Source organism: Leptidea sinapis, chromosome 27, assembly GCF_905404315.1.
Source record: "Leptidea sinapis chromosome 27, ilLepSina1.1, whole genome shotgun sequence".
NCBI classification, from domain to species: Eukaryota; Metazoa; Arthropoda; class Insecta; order Lepidoptera; family Pieridae; genus Leptidea; species Leptidea sinapis.
Window position 1 is genome coordinate 4,091,346 of NC_066291.1, and position 16,633 is coordinate 4,107,978.

The window sequence follows — 16,633 nt, forward strand, 5'->3', positions numbered from 1 at the left end:
GCGCCATCAAATTGATTGCGGAACCAAACAACAGGGGAGTAATTCTCTATAGAGCTGTATGTATTTTGTTGATAGTGGCGAGCGGTTGTCCGCGACCGTGGTGTCTCCGTGAAATACAGCCCTTAGGATAAAGGGCATAGAGTTCTGTGATTTGGGTAGTATCGTTGAAAACAAGTATACAGTCACAACATAAAACGAAGTGCAGTAAGGAATCTTGGGGTAGATAAAAACCAAACTGGACGATGGATAATAAGATAAAATTTAACACTGGATGCAAATGATAAATAATATACATTTTTATTAATATACTAGCTGACCCAGCAAACGTTGTATTGCCGATATTAAAATCGCGATACAAAAGTAACTGTTGATCGCAGATGGGTGAAAATTTGAAGTTGTATTTTTTTTTAATGCTGACTCATAATCAAACAAATTTAAAAAAAAATGCCAAAAAAATTAAAAAAAAAAAATCGTATGGACCACCCTTAACATTTAGTGGGATGAAAAATTGATGTTGTCCGATTCTCAGACCTACCCAATATGCACTCAAAAGTTCATCGGTCAAGCCGTTTCGCAGGACTTCAATGTTTAACACAATGACACAAGAATTTTATATCTATATATATAAAAATAAATTGCTGTTCGTTAGTCTCGCTAAAATTCGAGAACGGCTGGACCGATTTGGCTAATTTAGTTCTTGAATTATGTGGAAGTTCAGAGAAGGTTTAAAAGGTGAATAAATGTGAAAATGCTGCAAAATTAAATAAAAACAACAAATTTGTTTTTCCTTTGATGTGTCCATACATAATTTCTATGAGAGAATTTATTGACGCACGGTTTGACAGTTCTGCTGTGAAACAATATCATTACGACAGCAGGGTGCATATTTTACGAAATAATTTTTCATGTTATGATATATTATTGACAAATTCATATAAAAACATTATTTTATATATTATATACAGAACAACGTCTGTCGGGACAGCTAGTATTAGATATTTATATTTCCACGCGGAGGTTAGCAAATGGGTTTGTCCTCACTCCTTAAATATACACAGTGGGTGGTGATTTGTTTTATAATAGTACTATTTATATTCAAGTTAGCGCACTGTAAAATACATTTGGAATGTACTTGTGGTCGGTTATTGAGTTCGGATGACGATGGTATTATGTAAATTTAATCTTCTTGAACATCAAGTACTGTTCGTTGCAAGGAGTTGTTCAGCCACTTGATTTGTGTTAGTGTAGCAAGATAATACTATAACAGTGAATACATTAAAACATAACCTCTCTAAAATATGGAAATATAAAGTGGCGAATAAATATTAATTCACTAGGTTTTTTTTGGTTTTTATTATCTTATATATAAAATTCTCATGTCGCGGTGTTTGTAGTTAAACTCCTTCGAAACGGCTTGACCGATTCTCATGAAATTTTGAGTGCATATTGCGTAGGTCTGAGAATCGGACAACATCTATTTTTTATCCCTCTAATTGTTAAGGGTGGTCCACCCCATTGTTTTTTTAAATTTTTTGACATTTTTTTTTAAATTCGATTAAGGAGTCAGCATTAAAAAATACATTCAACTTTAAATTTTCACCCATCTATGATCAACAGTTACTTTTGTATCGCGATTTTAATATCTGCAATACAACGTTTGCTGGGTCAGTTAGTCTTATATATAAAATTCTCGTGTCACAATGTTAGAACTACCTTACTCCTCCGAAACGGCTTTACTGATTTTTACCAAATTTTATATGCATATTCAGTAGGTCTCAGAATCGGCAACTATCTATTTTTCATACCCCTAAGTGATAAGGATTGTTCACCCTAAAAAAATTGAAACTATCGGTGACTTTACTGTCCCAATATACTTAGAGATAGAAGTTTGAATGGAAATTGCAATTCACGCGTTCCCAATATAATGCGATAAGAATGACTTATCGGGTATATTGGGACAGCTTCAGATTATTGACAGCTAATTACTGACAGTAGGTAGTAATTTATCTCAAATTATCTAATTCTGTAGATAGTATATTAGGAACGGCCGTTAACAGCATGAGACTATCTAGTCGTATAAATTATCTGAGTGAAATTTGATATAAATACTCGGATTTTGGATAGAACTTCTTTATTGTATCAGGCGTTACTTTGCGGAAATCCATAATTATACAAATGATTTAAGTTTTCTTTAGTGTTAATTCTGCCAATATATGTTTTTAAAATAGTTCGACACGTGTTTCACAGTCTCGTGCCAGATTTTGGCGAGACAACACGTCCTGAGGATGCCTCGTGGAGAGGCGAAACACGTGTCGAATTGTTTTAAAAACAAACATTGGCGGAATTAACACTAAAGAAAACTTAAATCATTTGTATAGAACTTTTTTTGTTGATGAGATACACAATGTGATACACGGATATATACAGCGGAGTTTTGAACAATGCTTAACTTGTAAGCATATTGGGATGATGCCAATTACATATTTTCACTGCGTTTCTATTTGTCCATTACACATAACGTAATGAGCGCTGAGGTGGCGTACGTTTTGTTTTCAACGACGTGTGAAGAATAACTTATAAATTGCATGAGAATCCTTTAGAAAGATCTTGTTAAGTTCTATCTGAAAGTACGTTTATAATTTCCGCCCTTAACTTTTTATACAAAATGACAGTAATAACTATTAAGTCCTATTTAAACCTTATATATTCAGACAAATATTTTATTCAAAATAGGATGTGACATCACTTATTGTAAGTCAAAAACTACCATCCATTCGAAAGAGATTGCCTCAGACCTGAGAAGAATGGGCGCAACAAACTCAACTGGCTTTTTTTTTCATAAAAAAATATGTTTACAAAGTAATATTGTACAATTAAACTTATTATTTAATAGCCTGAGAGCGGTCGCTCCATTCTCAACCTGTAGAATCTACCACACAATTTACCACACAAACGTTTTTGAACAATTCTTTTCAATATCGTAATATTTTTGTTTTGAACATTTTCTGGGATCTTGTTGTAAAAGTATATACATCGCCTCACAAAAGTCTAACTAACTCGATTTAGCCGAGTAGTAGGCATAACAAGTTTATGTTTGTTCCTCGTGTTAACATTATGACTATCACAATTTCTAGCAAAATTCTCAATGGGCTTATGAATATATAAAACAACAGTCAAAATGTTTATTTCTTTATATTTTTCTCCTAATATTCTTTAGGATCTCTGTTATAAATAGCGTGAATAGCCCTCTTCTTCAGCACAAAGATGGTATTATAATGCTATGAAAATAACTAAAGTATACTAGTCGCGCTGTATCTTTGTCAGTTAACTATAATTTTTTTTAACGGCATATGCTGCAGAACTAAGCCTACTCGCCAATCCTTCAATATGGGGGCCCCATTGCAATTTGGAATCAAGAGTGATGCCTAGAAATATAGCAGATTCCACTGGTTTTGCCACCTCTCCGTTTAATAAAATATTCGCATATTATAAATCTTATTGTTATCTTAATATATAAAAATTACGTGACACGATGTTTGTCCGCGATGTACTCCTAAACTAATGAACGGATTTGAATGGGGATTTCTTCATGCAGTGCAGATAGGTCCAACTTGAGAGATAGGATACTTTTTATTTCGATTTGGGATCCATAATTATTTTTATTTCCAATTTTTTTTTGTATGAACATATTTTCTGTGAGAGAGTATTTTAGTGACGCACGGTTTGACAGTTCTGCTGTGAAACAATTTCATAAATACAACAATTACGTTACGAAATAATTCTTGACGTTATGAAAAATTCTTGACAGATACGTCATTTAAAACAGTTTTTTTTTATTATCTACAGAACAACGTCTGTCGGGTCAGCTAGTATGTATATTATTATTATTATATGCAGACCTCAGTACTTAGCGTTACGTTGAACGATTTCGCCTTGCTCCATTATTCGATAGAGAATACAATCAAAAGATTAGGCTCTGTCAACTGTAAGGCTTCGACGTGTGCCTAATTAGATTTGCAATAAACAGAATTTGGGCAATTAAATTTTTTAAACAATCACTTTAATCTTATCAACGGCCTTTTGAGCCTTTGGCTTCTATGGTGTATTGAATTAAAGTTTCTATTGTGTAGATACCTTTTATGCAAACTGATTTAGATTTTCGAGTTTATTACGAAATTATAAAATATAAAGTCGATTGCTACAAACTTAGATCATTTATATTTCTTGATAGTCTCTGACAGCTCTGAAAACGTCGTAAAAAATTAGGTTGACAGTGCATCTCTATTTTGAGCAATGCACGCATAATAACACTAAGTGACATACAAATCGCGAGTGTAAGACGTAGCTTGTCACGCACACTACAGTAATAAATCTGCCCTGTCAGCGGTTGTCTAACAGCAAGAGGCTTCATCTGGACGTATAAATTATCCAAGCCCGTTAGGGGTTTGTAGTATTGTAGTATAAGTCATCTTTTCAAGAAACTTTATACCAGTGGGAGGCTCCTTTGCACAGGAAGCCGGCTAGATTATGGGTACCACAACGGCGCCTATTTCTGCCGTGAAGCAGTAATGTGTAAACATTACTGTGTCTCGGTCTGAAGGGCGCCGTAGCTAGTGAAATTACTGGGCAAATGAGACTTAACATCTTACGTCTCAAGGTGACGTGCGCTGTTGTGGTGCCGCTCAGAATTTTTGGGTTTTTCAAGAATAATGAGCGGCACTGCATTGTAATGGGTAGCGCGTATTAATTACCATCAGCTGAACGTCCTGCTCGTCTCGTCCCTTATTTTCATAAGAAAAAGAAAAAACAGCTTAAACTTTTCAAGTAGGTAAACAGCATACCAGTTTCACAGAAATAAGTTCAAGTCCTACTCGTTCAAAATGTAATAAATAAATAACCAAGCGTAGTAGACGTTGTACTGTTAGTCTTCAATAATTCGACCTTTTGTTCTGTTCAGTAAGTGTAATAGCTGGGGGGACGGATTATTTATTGTTTGTTTGATAGGATTTTGGCGACGTTGTGTCTGCATCTGTTTTGTGGTGTCTTAATGTTGCAGGAATATTAATTTACTTATAACATAATGCATTGTTGGTTAGAAAAAGTGAATGAAGAAAATGATTGCTTCCACGTAGACAACTTGTGGCGATCTGTTTGACCTGATCGCTGGCCCAATTCCACTCTCACACCACAGGCTATTAAATGTAATACCATCCTCGCCATCTGTATTTGTGGCTTACCTGCAGTGCAGTTTCCAAGGAACTTTCTTCCACGTACTACCGAGCTATGGAATAAACTTCCTTGCCTTACAATCTACTATTGAGTATGAGTTCAGTACGGGACTTAACAATAAACAAGTCGAACTCACATTTCTTTTGGAAGGAGAACGGAAACTCTATTATTAAGAACCTCTATATAGAGGTGAAAAATTCAGTCTCTTACCCCCGTATATATAATGGTCCGCTAACTTAAAACAGCCGCTAAGGGGTGTTTTTTCTCATCTCACTTAGGTCAATAGAAGAAGACAGATTGTGAATTAGCAATGCTTTAAGTTAGCAGACTATTATGAATAAGGGGGTAGTGTTTACCCGCACAAGTGTGCTCAGGGCGTCTAAATGTGGTTTTTTTATAACGTATATATAAATACATCAAACATACATATATATGTATATATTTATAACCATAAACCAGCCAGCTCTCAGTCAGCCGCAAAGTTAGGGTTGCCAGGTTTTTTGCGGCCAATTTTTTATAGGCAACCTATAGCTAATACATTGCACACTCCCTCAACGTTTATTTAAAATTAGTTTTATCAAAAAATCAGATGTCTGCAGAATCGAGCAGTGGGATCATAGGCTATTACAAATGTATTTAAAAAGCACAATGTTTATTATTATTATTTATTTAACCAATAAAGCCCCTATCCTTACAGAGTGACCTATTGCGATCGAGGCTTGACTTAAATTTAAGTATTTAAATTAATATAAACATAAATCTTAGAGCTACTACTAACAATCTATACCTACTATACTAGATTATTACTATACTAATTACTATTACATACAACAACTACTCTAATTCTAAACTCGTTCAGTGAGCAAGCCAACAAGTCAATCCTATGCGAAAGTTCGTTTAAATTTCGTAAAGCGACTGTAATGTGTTATATCGTTCACCACGGTACGGAACCATTCGTGTTTCGCACTCAACCTGTTCTCATTTTAACCGTAGTAGTAGTAATTTGCTGAAGCGTGTAGGTATGTTAAACAATTCATGCATCCCCATTTGAACGGCAAGTGTTTTCGCAATGTTCGTGGGTAATACTGTGTGTGATTACATTTCAGGACGTAGCCATTTGACCTCGTTTCGCAATCTATTTGTCCCACATGGTGTGGCGAGGGCCTGGAAAAACAATCGCTTTAAGGCGACAATTAATGCTGGCGACCTTGAGCGATATGAGTTCACGGCTCCTATGTAACAAAGCCAATACTTTAAAAATTCTTGCGTCGAAAATGTAACATTTTAAAAGGCGCAAACAGTTTAATTGCTTACAATCCTCATTATTGATTACTAATCTGAATAAATGTACCTACACAAAAAAAGTAAAAGCTATAAAAACAACTTTTATGAGAGTAGTATACTAAACAAATGCATCATGCCGAGAAAAAACTTGTTTAACTGCAAAGAAAACTGGTAGTTCATAATAGTTCTGGAGTGTTAACTTTAACCAACAGCAAGCATTAGCAACCTACAAGTAAGACTTAAGGGTATGTGTAACAGGATAATGTAGTGTTCATAGCTCCAGATGCTATATATTCACCACAAAACTTGTCTAAAAACACTTGTTCTGTTTACCCTTCGCCTTAATATAATTGTCTTGTCGTTAAGCTGAAGATGGCTTTGATTGAAATATGTTGCGTGGTTGAGGCACGGAAATAATTATTGAATGCAGCAATCGTAGCAATTATCATTTATACTTTTTCAAACAACGTCCTAGAACAATTATAAAAAATGAATTATTGAGATTAGTGGGCTTCAGGGAAAGTGGCATTGTGAAGGGTCGAGAATTATTAAATCGAATATAAGAATTATTTAAATGGAAAAGGCAAAAAATCTTTGCTCAAAATCATAATCAGTGCAAGTGGGCTCTCATCATTTATACGTATAAAAAAACTACTTACTAGATTTCGTTCAAACCATGGAAGTTTGCATGGTAATGTACATGATATATTTTTTTTAGTTTTATCATTCTATTATTTTAGAAATAACAGGGGGGAGGGGGGCACATTTTATCACTTTGGAAGTGTTTTTTTCGCGCAAACTGTTCAGTATAGAAAAAATTAAATTAGAAACCTCAACATCATTTTTGAAGACCTATCAATATGCCACACGTATGGGTTTGATGAGAAAAAGTTTTTCGAGTTCTAGTTCTAAGTAGTTCTCACAGAGAACTGTTCAGAATTTGGTTACGATTGGAATGACAAAACGTTCTAAACGCATAAAATCCGTGCCTATTTATTTGTGCCGTGCGTTGGTTTCCACACCAGCAAACATGCTGAGCTTGGGACCATTTATGTAATGTATCGGTAGTATTCTTTCAGATTTTGTTTGTTTATTGTTTGTCTCCTTTATAAGTTTTATTTAAAGTTATGTGTATATTTTTGTGTACTATACGTTTCAAAATAATCATTTTTCATTTCATTTAAAACTTATCTTGTTCCGGGTTACCCTTTTACTTGTACTGAGCGTTGTTAAAAAAGTAATTTTCAAGCATAATATAATTTGTGCAAAGCTTGCGTTACCGTGTGTGAGATAAGCAGCGAGGAATATTCATTATCTTCACGCGGTGCTCCTCAACATGGTGAACTGCGATTTCCGTCACACCTGTAGGTAATATGCGTGAACTGTTTTAATAGCTTTGCATCGTATTGGATACGTCATTTGATGGTGTTTCCCATTCGACCTTTAAATTAGATGCAATCTGAATATCTTTATCATCATTTTTATCGCTCCAATTAAGTTCACAATAGTATTAATTTTTAAATTGGAGCAGATATCTGGAAGTTTGATGCAAAATTAAACTAAAAAAAAATATTTCCAAGAACATAAGTATCAGCTTGAACCATTTGACCGCGTCCAACACAGAGCTTTTCGATTTGTCGAGGACCCAGTGCTCTGTGAAGTGTCGCCTCATTAGTCTAGTCGACAAGTTGAAAATGGTACAAAATAGAGATACCGCTTTTAAAATTATGTGCGATAGCTCATTGGATCCGGAATGACGCTTAGAAAAATGTGCCAAAAGCGTGTTATATTTAGCTTATTAGCACATAAAAAATTGCAAAAGTTATAAATAATTAAAGATGAAAAAAAAAAATGGCATTTCGTTTTTTGCCAATATTTCATTAACTATTAATGTTTAAGAAATTTCAAGATTCTGAAAGAAAAATTTTTGAACTTGAACAAAAACTAAATTCCTGTCGCCCGGTTCTACCTCCGCGCAACTAATTAGGATATCATCCCCACCATCTAGGTCCTCCACAGTGTGGTTGCAAGAAAATTTCTTCCACGCACAACCACGCTGTGGCATTCCACAAGGAAGCTCATTAGCTTCCTTGTGCGGTGTTTCCAGCGCGATAAGATATGGGTAAAAAAAGCCTGTGTGTACCTATCTAAAAGGCCAGCAACGATCCTATAATTCCTCTGTTGTTGCAAGAGAATGTAGGCGGTGGTGATCACTTAACACCAGGTGACCCGTACGACCGTTTGTCCTCTTACATACACACATATAATCACGCCTCTTTCATGTAGGGATAGGCAGAGACCACTTCTTTCCACTTGATACGAACCTTACATACTTGTTTTGCCTCGTCCACTTTCATTATTCCTTTCATACATGCTCTTCGGTTTAGGGTACTCTTAACCTGGCCTTTTTTCAAGACGTCCCTGATTTGATCTCGAAACGTCCGCCTAGGTCTACCCCTTCCAACACTTTCATTCACACTGGCTTTATACACTTTCTTCGTCAATCGGTCTTCATTCATTCTTTCGACATGGCCAAACCATCTCAGCATACCTTTCTCAATTTTTGTCACAACATCTTCTTTCAGACCACAACGTTTCCTTATCTCACTATTTCTTATCCTGTCACTCAGTTTAACTCCTATCATACTTCTCAACGCTCTCATCTCAACTGCATTTCCATCTCATCCATAATTGTCCTCTTCATCCATAAAAAAAGACATAAGTTCCGTGGTAACATTGACAAGAAAGCTGTTTTTTGACGTTACTGACAGATCCTTCAACTATGGAATTCATGTATTTTATACAATAATTCAAACATTTAAGGGAACATGGTACGTTTGTCTTTTTGAATGCATTTTTTCCCTTTCATCAAACACGTGGTGGTATGTTTTATTCCGATCGCGTATCAACCTTCGACCAAGCCATACTGAAGAGTTTTGATTACGTTTTTGTATATCGGGAAACACACTCATTCTAATTTACTTATCACACATTTCTACCATACGAAAAATTATCGATACAAGCGGCTTAGATAATGTAGGTATACGTCGAGATAGTCTTGCTGGTAGACAACTGATAAAAACAGGCCAGGAAAATTAGTTTAGTGTGCGTGACAAGCTACGTCTTACAATCGCGATTTGTGTTAATGTGCGTGCATTGCTCAAAGTAGAGGCTAACTCTAAACTCAATTTTTTTTCGTCAGCGAGCAGGACGGTTAGCTGATGTTAGTTGATACGCCCTGCCCATTCAATTTTTGGGTTTTTCAAGATTCCTGAGTGGCACTGCATTGTAATGGGCAAGGCGTATCAGTTATCATCAACTGAACAAACAAAAAAATAAAGAATAAAATAAACTTATGGCCTTTGGTAAAACCAGTAACTAACAAAACACGTAGCATGGCCAAGCCTATTATGATTCAAGCCGTTGTCCTCTCGCGGTCCCTTCGCACAGCTGATTTGTCATACGGTGATGAGTCAGCTGTCGTGATTCATTCCGTGATGTGTTTGTTAGAGACCGGTTTGTGGCGCATGTCACCGTTTCCGCAACTGGTCTGCGGTTACGGTAGATGTGATGCATTTCCTAAATACATTACCTACTTACATACCTATCATTTTAAAGGTTTACCCCCTTATTCATAATGATCCGCTAACTTTAAACAGCCGCTTAGGAGTGTTTTTTCTCATTCTGACTTAGGTCAATAGAAGAAGGCAGAGTGAGAATTAACAATGTTAAATTTTAATTAACAATTAATATTATTTAATTTTATAAACATTATTTGTTTCTTTTTATTTTTTCTATTTTTTTATTTATTGACACACAAATTATCTTGCCCCAATCTAGACATAGCATGTACTATGGGTGCAAGACAACGATATATTTAATACAATATACTTACTTAAACATACATAAATACAAATAAACATCCATGACTCGGACACAAACATTCATATTCATCATATAAATGATTGCACCTACCGGCATTCGAACCAGGGACCTCTAGCTCAGTAGGCAGGGTCACTAACCACTGAACAAAAGGGGCCGTCGTTTCATTTCACCTGTGTGTTTCTCTACTATTCACAAATTTTATTTATATACAACTGACTAAAAAATCTAAATAAATTATAATAGATACTAATCATTATTAGATATACTGGGACAGCTGTCAAATCGTCACAAAAGTTTTCACTTTTGTCGTGTAATGAGCACTGTTCTACTGAAAATTATTACGTTTTAAAAATGGACACACACCTATTAATAATACTAGCTGATGCCCGCAACATTGCCCGCGTAGATAAAGTGTTTTTACAAATAATAAACAAGTTCGGAACTGAAGATTATCTCATGTCCTATTCCAGTTCCGGTTCCCGTTTTCACTCCCAACATATTATATGAATCTTATTTCGCGGAAGATTACTATGGCAAACTAAAACTACTATTGGTATAGTTATAGCTCATCGACGGGAATTTCAGTCGTAAAATCCCGCGGGAGCCCTGGATTTTTCCGGGACAAAATGTAGCCAGAAGTCCTTTCCCAAGCTCTAGTCTATCGCTGTACCAAATTTCAGCAAAATTGGTTTAGTTGCTCCGGCGTAAAAGCGTAACAAACTAGTAGGGATAAGTATTGTACGAGTAGGTAGATACTTACATTGTTCTGGCATTTTAATACATTTAATAGTTTACAAGCAATATTTATGACTAAGCAAGCCTGGTAAATTCTCAATACAATAATATTTTATCATAGCGCGTTTTCCTACTAGCTATGTACCTTATAAATATACTTACATGTAAGGACATAGGCACTAGCTTTTAACCATTACTACACGTTTCATTTAATATCGCACTCATATTATAAATTTGATTTGCCAATCGATTGCGTCGTTGTTTTGCATTGAAAATATTTTTTTCGGGGTAAATTCAAATGTGACACCACTTATTGAACATCAAAAACTACCACCCATTCCAAAAAGAATGCCTCAGACCTGAGAAGAATGGGCGCAACATTCAGCGGGCTTCATGACAGTTTGTAGCAAATTTTCTATGTGCCTATGAACATACATTACATTATCAAGAATATAATATAATCCATTCTTACTTTTAGAGACTTTTACCCTAGAGTCTAATACGCACCTTTGAGTCTTATAAGCATACCAAATATTAAGGACATATAGAGAAAGAATAGCTTTTCTAATACGACAACTATTAAATATTTATGTGCGTGGCATCTTGACACCCAAGATGCTATATCTTCAAAATTTTGTAACATACGTTTCGTGTTATTTTATATTGAAACTAGCTGACCCAGCAAACGTTGTATTGCCGATATTAAAATCGCGATACAAAAGTAACTGTTGATCGAAGATGGGTGAAAATTTGAAGTTGTATGTATTTTTTGATGCTGACTCATAATCAAACAAACTTAAAAAAAAATGTCAAAAAAATTAAAAAAAAATATTCGCGTGGACCAACATTGTGACACGAGAATTTTATATATATTGAAATTAATAAAATACAAAATACTTACTGATGATATGTGATCCCAGTGTCTTTCTTATTTCTTGTAGTATTATTTTTGCAAAGTTTTACTACGTAACCGGGAATTTACCCACTTGGGCGTAGTATTAGTTGTCGCACTTAGCGACTACGCCTGCGGTATCTAGTTGGAGCGCAGGGAGACCAATACTTAATCTAACATAGGTATTTCTAACGGCCATTCCCAATATTCAGTCCATCTCCGGTTTTGGCCTACGTGAGATAAAAATTCGTAACTATGATTGACTTTTCTGTTCTAATAAACTTATCGACGGTAACTCATCTTATCCGTACACGCTGTCTGTCAATGGGACGACGTATAGCTTACCAGGGATAGAAGTTTGTATGGAAATTGCAACAGTTAACTGGCGATAAGAATGACTTACGGCCGTTTCCAATATAGTATCTACAGATAGAGATAAATTACTACCTTCTACTGTCAGTAATTAGCTGTCAATAATCTGAAGCTGTCCCAATATATCCGATAAGTCATTCTTATTGCCTTATATTGGGACGCGTGAATTGTAATTTCCATACAAACTTTATATCGCCGGTAAGCTATACGTCGTCCCAATGACAGACAGCGTGCACGGATAGGGTTAGTTACCGTCGATAATTTTATTGGGACAGAAAAGTCAAGGAAAGTTACGATTTTTATCTCAAGTAAGAGATAGACTGAATATTGGGAACGGCTGTTAGCGTGTATATTAGGACAGCTTCAGATTATTGACAGCTAATTACTGACAGTAGATGGTAGTAATTTATCTATATCTGTAGATAGTATATTGGGAACGGCCTTAAGTCAAAGAATGTAGGTTCCGGATAAGTCATCGCCAACATATCATGAAATTAAAAAACTTTAACCGAAACACGCTTCATCTTATGGTATAAGTATTATTCCGATCGGTTCAGTAGTTTTCGCAGTGTAAACAATTTTAAAGGCCGGATCTACAAGTTATAGATGTTTTATATACAGCATGGATGTGTATGACGTCATTATCATATTATTTATCCGCATTGTTCTGTTGGAGATTACATCAAGTATAATCCTATTCATTGTTAGATTGTGTATTCTATCATAATAGAGTATAATTATAAAAAAAAACACCCAGCTTTAAACAATGCAAAAGAAAAACAATCAACTTGGCATTACAGGCTAGTTTTCAAAACAAATATTATATCATAAATAGTAGTTTAAAAAAAAACCAAGAAAACACGCTTTTTATAGAAAACTGAACTAAAAAAATTAAATTTATTGTGAAATTTAAAATTAACATCATCCTGCCTTATAGACGATTGATGAAAACTATACCTACATATAAATTAACAAAAATCTTATTTTGCAAATTGAAAAATGGAATAATTTTATAAAATTATTGTATTGTCTCGGTCCTCGAATAAATCTACGAAGATTGAACGAACTCCGGAAAATTATTTTTATTTCCAATATTTGTTTTGTATATACCTAGACATATTTTCCATGAGAAATTATTGAAGCGCGGTTTGACAGTTCTGCTGTGAAACAATTTCATTATTCATTAATTATTTATTTATTCTAAGTGATACATCAACAGTACACACATATAACAATTACATATAACACTATCTAGGAAATTACATTACTGATACCAATAACAGATGTACACAACATTCACAGTTGCTACTGTGGAAATTATTAACTATTACATACTTATTATTACTAACTATTAACTAATTACCAATATAATATAAAATAAAATTCAATAACAATTTAAAGTTGATTATAGACATTAAGTTACATAAGTTTAATTATTACATATAAAAAGGATAAAAGATATTTATTTATTATATTTTCATTATTACAACAGGGAGCATATTTTGCGAAATAATACTCGCATGATATGAAATACTATTGTCAAATTCATAAAAAAACAGTTTTTTATTTATTATGTGCAGAACAACGTCTGTCGGGTCAGCTAGTTGATTTATAATTTCGTATATGCGCCGGTCACCGTTATTTCATTAAAAGTGAAGATTAAAAAAAAAAGACAAATAAATAGATTTAATTTAAATGGGAAGTATGCGAGTACGCTTTATCATATTCGGTAACGACAAACAAAAACAACTAAGATAAAATATTTTTATTTTATAATAACAATATGTTGTTCTTCCTTATGCACTGTGCGAATATAGAGGGAAATATTGTGCGAGCGAGAGATGTATAGCAAGGCCGCAAACCTCACAGTTATTAAAACTATTTTTAGTGTTACTTTTTGTGTAGTCGCGTTATTTCCGGAAATACACCCATGGATAAATTACTAAGCAAAAACCTGTCTTAAGGCGAAGGGTAAACAGAAAACACGTAAACAAGTTGTTTTTAGACAAGTTTTGTGGTGAAAATATAGCATTTGGAGCTATGAACACAACTTTACCCTGTTACACATACCCTTAAGTCTTACTTGTAGGTTGCTAATGCTTATTGTTGGTTAAAGTTAGCACTCCATAGCTATTATGAACTACCAGTTTCTTTGCAGTTAAACAAGTTTTTTCTCGGCATCATGCATTTGTTTTACTAAACAGAGTTTAACAGAGAGAAAGTTGTTCTTATAGATTTTACTTTTTTATGTAGGTACATTTATTCAGATTAGTAACCAATAATAAGGATTGTAAGCAATTAAACAGTTTGCGCCTGTTAAAATGTCAATATTTTCGACGCTATTTTTTTGAAAATATTGGCTTTGTTTTATAGGAGCCGTGAACTCATATCGCTCAAGGTCGCCGGCATTTAGTGTCGCCTTAATGCAATATATGTACGGTAGCATATTCGCGATACGCTTTATTACATTAGCTATACACTTACAATTTTTTTTTTTATATTAAAAGCAATAGTATTTTCTTTGATTAAACGCCAGTGTTACACATTTAAATTAAACACTTTTAAAGGATTGAAACGCGTGTAATTGTAAATGTGTTTTTACATTAGATTTTTGCGTAAAAATTACGTTTTGTGTCCCCCTGAAAACGAGATCTGGAAAGGTCTTGAAACATCTGGTTAGCTAAAATAAAAATGTATCTTTTACGCAAAAATCTAATGTAAAAACACAGATACAATTACATGCGTTTTAATCCTTTATAAGTTTTTTATTTAAATAAACAGCAATTTTTTAAAAGCATGATGTTAAACCTGCGTAATATAATGTGTTTGTGAACTTACCTCGTTATGTTTACAATTGACAATCGATCCAAGTTTACAATTGATTTCTCTTTCCATGAACGCTCGTCAAAGTATCTGCGAATATAATCGCTGTGTCCTGGAACAGAATACTTTCTAATTATTAGCGTAAGCGCATAATAGGCATTAATTTCCTCAAAATTGATTCCTATAGAATTTAAATTAATATGTTTCTAACTTAGATTAAGGACTAGATACCGCACTACCTAAGAACAATAGCCTATTTATTACGGCAACTATTAGATTCTTAAGTGCGTGGCATCTTGAAATGAATAAAATACAAAATACTTACTTATGATATGTGATCCCAGTGTCTGTCTTATTTCTTGTATTATATTTTTTAAGCTATTGCATAGCTTCTATCGCGGGCCTTAAGCGTGGAGACCGAATCCAGAAATTCCGTAACGAAAATAACCTAACACTTACTAGATCTATATAGATATTTCGCCACGGTCATTTCAGTTGCCGTGGAACAGCGGTTATCACGTATGCTTTTTGTGCAGAAGGTCCCAGGTTCGAGCCTGGGGTACGTCTTGAGTTTTTTTAATTTTTATTATTATGACAAGCATTTTTATTTAGTTTCACCTGTCCCGTTGCTGTCTTTAATCAAATCTTGCAAGTTAAATTTTACTCACTTCCTGTTTGTTTGTTTTTTTAATTAATTTTATAAAAAAAAATACTGCATAAATAAAATAAATAAATAATTATAATTGCATAAGATAATAAAAAATTCAATGCAATAGCTTTACCGCAGCAGGTCCCCGAGTGCCATACGTCTTTTTTTAATTTTACTACACAACCCGGCATTTTAGTTTCAATTATTAGTAAAGTTTAAAGTAAACATGGCGCACGTCAACGTCACACATTATTCGAGTCTGGCTCGAGTGCGCCCACTTGGGCGTAGTGTTAGTTGCCGCACTTTGCGTCTACGTTTGCGTATCTAACTGGAGCGCCAAGAGGAGACCAATCCTTAATCTAAGGTTTCTAAATTATATTATTAACCTAAAGTAGCAAACACAGCTAAACTATTATGAGCTGTTTCAGCTGTCAGTGACTTCTCGATACCAGACATATTACACAGTCAAATCCAAATCTTAAAATTATTGAAGGAAAACTTTTTTATAATATTTGCTATAAGTATACTTGATGTCCTAGAATTTGTGGGACAAACTAGGGCAAAGGAAAATAACATTTTTTGTCTCTGAGCTTTCAGATAAGCAAAAAAAGTATATATATGTATCTGTTAATTATTCCTAAAGTTTATTATAATTAAGTTTTACATCAAGCGTGCGTAAAGTACCGTTTCGGAAACATATTATGATATCAAAATCTGCATGATATCAGCGGGAAGCATGCAATGCATGCATGCAAATGGTATTA

At 34.3% G+C, this 16,633-nt stretch overlaps 1 protein-coding gene across 1 annotated transcript in view; it reads left to right on the forward strand.

Moving 5' to 3' along the window:
• Positions 1 to 16,633, forward strand: part of LOC126972803 (WAS/WASL-interacting protein family member 1) — a 34,837-nt gene that overhangs the window by 5,985 nt on the left and 12,219 nt on the right. The window lies entirely within an intron of this gene.